At 42.9% G+C, this 9,552-nt stretch overlaps 1 long non-coding RNA gene across 1 annotated transcript; it reads left to right on the top strand.

The window, feature by feature from the left end:
- The first annotated feature begins 2,184 nt into the window (after positions 1 to 2,184).
- On the top strand, positions 2,185 to 5,224 carry LOC131334128 (uncharacterized). The gene is made up of 3 exons (XR_009202054.1): positions 2,185 to 2,345; positions 3,316 to 4,392; positions 5,200 to 5,224. It is a non-coding gene; the product is annotated as an uncharacterized LOC131334128 (long non-coding RNA).
- Positions 5,225 to 9,552: the final 4,328 nt, after the last annotated feature.

Genomic DNA, 9,552 nt, shown 5'->3' with positions numbered 1-9,552 from the left:
AGCAGAATAATCTCACACCCGCAATCCCATAATATTACAAACAATAGGTCATAGAAATAATATGCCACCCAAGAATTTCAAATAGCACATGCATATTCAATAAAACACTTAATAATGACACATCCACATTCTCTATTCAACTGGCATTAGTGTCCGTGAAATCAGTGTTTCTCCTATGCAACTTATTCGTAGACCGTGCCTCATTTTCCTTTTACCAAATCAACATTTCCCAGACACTTTTTGAACATGCCATGTTACCAATGAGGCTACCACGTCCGGCTCCATTGGCATGCACACAATGGGCTACCACGTTCGGCCACATTGCAGTTTCATAAATCCATACACACAATGGGCTACCACGTCCGACCACATTGCGGTTTTCTTGGCTACTCTCTGCGGATAATCAAGTCATACCTCTAATGAGACTACCAAGTTCGGTCTCATTGGCAACACACACCACACAATGAGCTACCACGTCTAGCCACATTGCGGTTTCAAAACATTATCCACACCCTAGGTATTATGTTTCTACTTTTGATTTCTGTGTCTCGTTTACATGCATAAACTCCACTGCAGCACTTTTCACGTAAGTACACATAAATTATTCATTGTAAACTTGAAACTAAACTAGCAAGATCATTCAACTCTATATTATTTATTATGCTCATATTATCCCTAAGTTCACGCAATCATGCTCAAACATTTAGCACACAACTTAAAGCATACAACATTGGAGAAAATTGTATATACTAAATAATATATATAATGCACATTTTATTTTGGTCTAAAAATTATCAAGACCAAGTTTATTGAATTTGAAAATACAATATATAATACAAAAGTCTGTCAATTTTGAATTATTTTTGTCTTAAGTGAATTTATTTAAGATTTTGATACTTTTTTTATTTCTTTATTTCTTTCTCAATTCAATTATCCAGAAAAAATTAACTTAAAACTAATAAATGCAAAAAAATTTGAATAAACTAAAAAAATAATCCAGCCAAATTATTGAACCAAAACACCTCTTACTAAAACTTATATATATTTCTTCATTGTAGTTTTGTTTTCAAAAGAACGTACCCTCAATTCTTGGTCAAAAAGATTTGATCTTAAATGAAGTTAACTTTTATTTTTTACATGACAATATGGGTCGGAAAATTTCATTACTGCCAAGCATATATTTCATACTTTAGAGTGTTTTCCAGTAGTAAAAAATTTATAAATTTTTATTTGTGGTTGAGAAGTTGTTAGGGAATTGTTCTTTTTCCATATTTGAGAAAAATATTTTTTTCCCTACTCTGTTCTCAATAATTTTTTCTATCTATCTATCTCTACTCATTACATCAAAAATAATTTCCAAAGATGTGAACCAAACAATAAGTTTTTGTATTTTTTTTAGTGGAAACACCCCCTTATACAAAAGTTGTACAAACAAAGAAGGTACTCTATAAAAGTAGTATTCCACTATTCCGTAATACTTTGTGTTCTCTATTTAACTTGAACTTAACTTAAATCTGAAAATTTTCTTTATTTGAATTTTTTTTCACATTTGTTAGTTTTGTGCTAAACTTTTGTGGGTTATTGATTCGTCTCGACGAAATAAATTAAAAAAGTAAAATTTTGGCACTTTTACCCAAATATTTTGAGAAATAACTATTTTTAGTGCAAAAAAATCATTTTTGCACTAAAAATTTGTTATTTTTCAAATTAATCCATAATGTTTTCGGCGATTTTTCGAATTTTGTTTAATAGAACAAATTAAAATCTATCAAACAAAATCTATATTGCTTATAAAAAACATTACGGATTAAAAGATATAGTTAATTTTTTCATATAGCTAAAAATAGTAAAGTGCTAAACTTTATGGGACGGAGGAAGTATATCTGATTAAGAACTATCAAGTAAAATTCATATTGCATATTTTTAAAAATTTGTATTAAAAAAATATAAGAGTTTAAAGAACGACATCAATATCGAAAAAGTCCATACATTTTGGGCAAGAGGGAGTAACATGCATATGCCTTTGAATTGAAAGATTCGTTATGGACAAATACGCATACTACCAATGAAATTTACAGTGAGAAAGAAGAATGGAGTATTTGAGAAGCTCGTGTGTCTGATTTTGATGCATGAGAGAGAGAGAGCAGAGAGGGAGAGTACTGCACAAGTTTGACAGAGAGAGTACTCCACAAGTTTTACACAGCATTCACAACCCCTCTAAAAGGAAGGGGAGAGAGAGAGAGAGAGAGGTGGGTCTTGTTGTGATCACATTTTTGCTTCATTTGGGTATTCTCCTCTCTTCTTTTTTACATGACCTCTCTGAAGTTTCCAGAGGAGAAAACCAGGTGGGCATTTCCATCTCTCTCTCTCTCTCTCTCTCTCTCTCTGTGATTTCATTACTTATTCCACTGAACCATGTAATGCATTCATCAAGTTATTTTCTTGGGGTTTTTTTTTCTTCTTTTGGTAAATTTTTTCTTGGGTTTTTTGGAACCGAGTAGGATTTATTAATAACTAGCTTGGTTTTCTCACTTTTCCTATTCATCATGTTTCAACATCTCACTAATTCCAGCTTCATCTGTGTATCCATGGTGTTTCTCCATCTGGGTATTCTCGAAAAAAACAAACATTAGATGCATCAGGAAGAGGCTAGTTGTCTTTGTATTAATATGCAATTTTATTTTATTTTTAATTTGTGAAGATATCAAGGGGTTTATTTATTTGGGGATTTTGGATTTTACCAGTAATTTGTCTGCATTTATAATTTTTTTCCCCTGACTATCACTTTTGATTTGTCGTTCCTATTTCAATTTAGTGGTTTTGGATCTTGGATTCACCACTATTTGGTGTGAACTGGTCTTCAATCAATGCATCTTTGTTTTTGAGGCCTGAGAAGATTCTCATCTGGGATTGATTTTCTTGTTTAGATTCTTTTTTGGAAAATTCTAAAATCAGCCGACAATAATAATAAGTGTGTGAATGTGTATTAAATGGTGTATAAAATATACAGAAATACGTGTTTTTCTTGTTTTTTAGTGTGTTTATTGTCAGTCCAGTGGGCTGACAATAGCAAGACCGTTCTTTCTTTTGACATCACATTGGGCAACCCTTTCTTTTCTCTTCTGGATTTAGCAAGTGTTTACAAATGATTTGTTTGATGTAGTAGATACTATGATTTCTTCGTCCAACGTAGCTTATGAGTCTGCTTTTCTTGCATATTTCTTGTCTTAAATGTTCATTGATCAATGAATTGGTATATTTTTCTACTTAATATTGAAATTTTTTTTTTGAAACCCTCTCTTTATTTTCTTCCAGGTAATTAGGGCTTTTGGTGTTATAATGCTGAGGAAAAGGAGCAGATCATACCAGAAAGATCAACAAATGGGTCACCCTATATCTGATGTTACTCCTGATTCCTCTTTCCAGTCTGATGTCTTGGGGCAAAAACACAAAACTAATTCTTTTTTCAATATCCCTGGTCTTTTTGTGGGGTTGAGTCCTAAGTCTTCAGAATCTGATTCAGTTAGAAGCCCTACTTCACCATTGGAGTTTAGGATTTTTTCTAATCTAAACAACCCGTTTAGGTCCCCAAAATGTTCCCATGGGGGACATCACAAGAGCTGGGATTGCACTAAAGTAGGGCTGGGCATTATAGATTCTCTTGATGATGATGAGAAATTATCAGGGAAAATTAACAGGTCATCGCGTAGTAAAAGTACTCTTTTTGGACCACAAATGAGGAAACCCAGAATTTTCGTAGCCATTTTGATTCGTTTGAGTCACTCAAGTCACTGCCAAAGAATTATGGAATTTTTCCTCATACCCGCAAGATTAAATCATCCAATCTCCAAAAGAGAAACTCTAATGTTCTGTTTGGTATCGGAGAAAATCCGTTTGAACCCGTTAAAATCCTATCTGTTCACTTGATTCTTCTGGCTCATATATGACCAGTTTAACAAACCCCAGCATCAATCCGAGTTCGATAAATCGAACAAACCCAGTGAGTTTTCCTTCTCAATTGAGTGGAGGGGGCCAGATTTTTGGCTAATCATCACCTCCAAAGCTGAATCCCACCCAAATTTCCAATTCCTCTGCCCAGGATATTTTAGGGTCCCTCTCAGCTAGTGAGATTGAGCTTTCTGAGGATTATACTTGTGTGAAAACATATGGTCCTGAACCCAAAACAACCCATATTTTTTGTGACTGCATTTTAGAATGTCACAACAATAACTCAACCAATCTACCTAAGAATGAAGAACAGAGTCCTCCATTGCCTTTAACAATGCTGGTTACGTCCTCTAAAATCCCTACTGCATATCCCTCCTGTGACTTTTTGAGCTTTTGTTACTCTTGCAAGAAGAAACTAGAGGGGGAAGACATTTACATGTACAGGTTTACCCCCTAACATCTGTAAAATCACTTTCTTTTGCACATTCTGCCGTGTTTGGTTGTTGTTTTCTGATTGCATGACACTTCAGGAAGTTGTTTGTTAATTTTCAAGTTAATTGTTTTGTGGAAAAAATTTTACTTGTGGGAAAATGCTAGGAAGATGTTCCAAAAATACTCTGAGAACAAAATGATAAAGACCTATGTAGCACCGACATGGGCCCGCGACACGACATGGACACGATGCTCCAACACATAAATTATAAAAAATTGGTGGAGACGACCCGATGGGGGACACTTTCAAAAATCTTTTTTATGCTATTATATGTATAAAATATACAAATATTAAGATCTAATTGTGGATATTGGGGATATGGAACACCATGTATACCTTAAATCATAATTTGTCATTAAATCATTCACTAAGGCATTTCAACAAAAGACTTTTCATCACTTAAGTGTCTTTGTAATCAATAGAACATCACCCACAAAAAATAAGACTTCCCTAGGTTTTAATTAGAGTCTATATTTCATTACACCCCTGACTAGTTTTGCAAGTGTCCGAAAGTGTATGTGGCATTTTTTAGAGTGTCCTTGGGGTGTCGAAATGAGAAAAGTTGAGAAAAAATAGGACACTTCAGATTTACGTGCGGACAAGTGTCAGTGTACAACAAGTGTCCGACACCCGTACTTGACCTTCGACGACATGTCAATGCTACATAGATCAAGACATTACATAAAGCTGACTCTGAAAACAACATCCAAACATGGGAGGGTTTCGCGTTTTGAGTTGGGTGTTTCGACATTTTGCAGAGGGGAGAAAGCATTTTGCAGTTGGTGTAGGGGTTCGATTTGGAGGGACCTTGACCTGAGTTAGTTTTCCTCTTCTGTTACTTCGTTCACCCGCCTCTGAACCTGCAACAAGTCACTAGGGCTTGAATAGCCCAGTGACCCTCCGACGATCAAGTTAGATCTCAAAGGTGGATATAGATCTAGGGTTAGGGAAAGATGGCATATCTCTCAAAGATGAGTATCCCTTTGTATTTATAGACCTAGGTTAACTTGGGCTCCAAGCTAGTGCGTGGAGGTCACGCTTAGGTAACCGCCTCGGGTGACGTCATAGATGACGCACCGGATAAGACGGTTACGAAGCACATGGCCAGACCTGGCCCTCATGATCCTTTCCGCCACGCGTCGCTCTTGGTCCCCTCCTGCTATGCAACATTCTTCCAAGAGGCTTTAACGGAATGCACACTTCGGTATTTATTCGAAGAGTGAACAGGAGACTCGATATCAACCGGGTAAACAGAAGGATATACACAGGCCCATGTTAATATGAGGCCTCGGTTAATGGTGGTCCGGTTAGATTACCGAGACCATGACCGAAGCCTCCACAATAGCCCCTCAAGTCCCTGGAGCTTTGCTCCTCTGCTTCAGGGTCTTGATCCCATCGTATGAAATATAAGGCCTTGATCCCTTTTGGAGAATAACCGGAGAGTGAATTTGCTTCGGTAGATTCCGTTCAACCCACGCCAGAGAAGAGCCACGTGTCAGCAGTTGCCGAGGTCTCAAAATAATAAAGCTGTCTCGGCACGTGCCATGTCAGTTGATTGGTACGAAACGTCGCTTCGGTGACACGCGTCATCACGCCTAAGGTCTGAATATCCGGCGCCTGTCCTCGGTGCAGATCCCTCGATTCTGGCTGTCCGATGGCGACACGCGTCGAAGATCTGACGGCTCGGTGCACGACGCTTCGTTTCCCGCGCCTCTCTCCGTCTCTCTTATTATAAATAGGAAAGGCCGAGGGAAGACGGCTACTCGCTCTCTGCTTCTGAAGTCGAACCGCCGCCACTGTCTGTTTCCAACATTCGATCGAGATTTTGAGCGTTTTGGACGCGGATCTCGTCACGAAACTCAGGTATGACGATCTTCAGTCGCTGGTATTCACGTTTTAATAATTTTCTTCAAGTTTTCTTCACTCCAATCCACATTTCTTAAGCGTTGCGACTATTCCGCCGCTCGCCGTCGTTCGTCCCGCGGCGGCGCTGGGCGTTTCCTGCGCTGTTCTTAGTTTTCCCGAGCTCCAGATTCAACCCGAGGCCCACATTCTTCCCGAGGCCAATCTTCAACCCGAGACCATAGAAACGACCACCGGCCTCGGGCACCTTTCTCGGGGAGAGGTGCCTAGAAACTTACCGAGGAGCGATGACCATTTCGCCCCATGCTTGCTAGGTCATGTTGCTTTTCCCTGAGCATATAGCTAACGGGTTTTTGCACGTCTTTTCTTGCTAGGTAGGGGCGAATGGTCATTGAAGTCTCCTCGGACAGTACCAGTAGCTCCCTTTCTGCCGATCTTGAGGAGATTTTTGAGGAGTGTCGTGCCCAGGCCGTTTACCGAATTCCGCTGGACGTCATTGAGCCTTCGGACCCCCTTAGAGCTTCACGCCCAGTTACAGCCTTCGCATCTTGGGAGATGGAAACCCCAAGCACTTCTGGCCGTGGATCGGGCCCATTCGCCGATGCCCCCGAGGAGGTTCAGGGACGAAGGAGGCCGATGAGGCCATGCCCTTACTTGAACAAATACTTTAATGGGACACCGGCTGCCCTCGCCGAGTTCAGAAGGGTTTACAGCATCCCTCCGGACGTGGAGGTCCGGCTGCTTCCTGACAACAACCCGAAGACCCTTCCTCACCGACCGGGGGAATTGATTTTTCCCTTGATGGCAATCACAGAGGGAGGGATTAGATTCCCCCTCCACCAATTTGTCCGACGAGTCCTGCGAACCGTTTCCCTTACCTCCTCCCAGCTCACAGTAAACTCCTACCGGATCATCACAAGCATTATTAAGCTGAGAAGGCAGTTCAATCTGACTTTTGGGGTCGATGAGCTCTTCGGAGTATACCTCCTAGGAGTCAACCGGGAGAGCAACCAATACTACCTCTCTTGCAGGACGGGATACGATACGTTCCTTGTCGATCGTCTCCCCGACTCCGAGGAGTGGGCAAATATTTACCTCTCGGTAACCGGCAACTTCATGTTCGGGCCCGGGGAGAACGCCGATACGACTACCAGGGTGCAATTTGGGAACCGGGCTCCTGGTCGGTAGAATTCATTCTTCGGTAGAAGTTTTGTTTGTTTTCGTTATGCCCTGCGTACTTTGTAGTAATCCCTTGTTTTGATTTTGCCTTGCAGCCGAGGGAATCGTTCAGCAGCTTCAGGAGAAAGCTGACCGAGCCCGAATTACAGCAGCTTTCGCCATCCCGATCTCCAGTCGGTACACTCCGAAGCTACTCGGGTACGTCCCAACCTATACGAGCTTTCTGAAGAAGAAGCCGAGGCAGCAAGGGGTACCGCGGGCAGGCCAAGGACGAGGCCGAGGAGGGAGAGCCGGAAGAGGAGCAGGAAGGGGGGAAAGGGGGGCAGGAGGAGAGGATGAAACCGTGGGCAGCACATCCGCGCCTCGGGGGGTTATACGAGAGGAAATCAATCGAGAGACGCCGGAGAGGACCGGTTTAAGCGCAGAAATGGCAGGCACGGGAACCCGGGAGGTGTTAAACCTTAGGCGCCGAAGGCCTGCTGGCCGGGGCAGGGGGACAGTTCCCAGTACTCCTGGTGCCGGGACTTCAAGGCCGACCCTAGTCTCACCGCAGGAGCCTCCAGAGAAGAGGACTCGGCGGGAGGGGGGAGACGGAGACGGTGGAGGTCAGGAGGCGATCCTGATCGAGGAGGAGCGGGAAGAGGCTGGAGGGGGGACCGAAGGAGGGGAGGAGGGCTCTTAGGTCAACCCGAGGGAACTCCCCTGGGCTCCGGAGTTCTGCCACTTTGCTGGCCGCCCGATCCACCATGCCGACAGTGTCAAAAACCTCAGCGTGGCCTTCGGGATGCTCCAAGGAAGCATTCTTCCTAGGGACGCCCGCGCTGTCACCGGCTTGACCGAGGACATTACGGCCGAGATAGCTCAGGCCCTCTTCAATGTAAGCTAATGGTTTGCGTCCCATTTTCTTCAATCTGAAAGTTTGCACTTTGTTGAATTTCTTGTATTTTTCTGTTTGCAGGCTGGAGCTCGGGCATTGGCCATCAATGACCGATGCAAAAAGCAGGAAGAGAAGACTGATAAGCTTGCCCGGGAGCTGGCTCGGAAAGAGGAAGACCTCAAATTGGCTCGGGAGACTTGCAAGCTCTACCTGGCGGACTTCCGAAGGTGCGACAGGGAGAAAGTGGAGGCAGAGGCCAGAGCCGCCAAGGCCGAGGAGGATGCCAACACAATGCGAGTCACCAGGACCACAGAGGTTGACTTCGCCAGGAAGGGAGGCTACGATGAAGGCTGGGATGCAGCCGGAGTAGAGTACAAAAAGCAGGTTCGGGAGATTGAGGCGGAGCTGCATCAGGACCGTTTCTTGGACGGCCTTCGGTATGGCCATGAAGCCTTGGTGAAGAGGCTCGACCTCCCCGAAGACTCTGATCTCCGAACCCTCCCCAAGGCGCCTCCCGAGGAGCTTGTCCTTCCAGAAGAAGAGGAGGAAGTGGTGGAGCCAGCGTCCGAGGACCAAGGTCCTGGGAACCATGCTAATCCAAATGCCCCAGCGTCCGAGGACCAGCTCGACCACCCAGCTCGCTCTTAGGATAGTGTCTTCTTTTACTTTTGTCTTTGAATTCTGTAACTTTTGACTGGACGGCTCCGAACATTGGGAGTTTGCTGTTCTAGAGTTTGTAAATATTTGATATTGAAGCAGTAACTTTTTGTTCATGGATTGTTGCTGAAACTTTATAATGTTGTCTTCTTGAATGTTAATCTTTGAAATGCTTGTATGATTGGCTTGCTCCATGGGTTAAGATGCCCCTGCTTCGGTGAGACTTGAAAAGTTCGTAGAAACAAGTATAAACCGAAGCATTAACTGAATCGATTTGCCAAGCAAAAAAAGGATGTTTAATCAAGAAAAAGTGATTTGATCCGAAGCCCCTGCTAGTAGGAGGGTCGGTAGGGATCGAATTAGTAGCAATCATTTAATGAATTTTTGACTTGCACGCCCCTGCTTATTAATAGAAATGAGCCTATCGGGCAGACGCGAGATGGTATTACTGCTAGGGACGTAGGCCGGGGTCACGAAGGGGTATGGCTTCTGCCATAGGTTCGTGATGCAGCGAGTCCGAACAGTTGGAAATTTC

The sequence above is a fragment of the Rhododendron vialii genome, chromosome 7a, assembly GCF_030253575.1.
Source record: "Rhododendron vialii isolate Sample 1 chromosome 7a, ASM3025357v1".
NCBI lineage: Eukaryota > Viridiplantae > Streptophyta > Magnoliopsida > Ericales > Ericaceae > Rhododendron > Rhododendron vialii.
The sequence above is the reverse complement of the archived record's forward strand: the minus strand, read 5'-3'. Positions and strand labels throughout refer to the sequence as shown.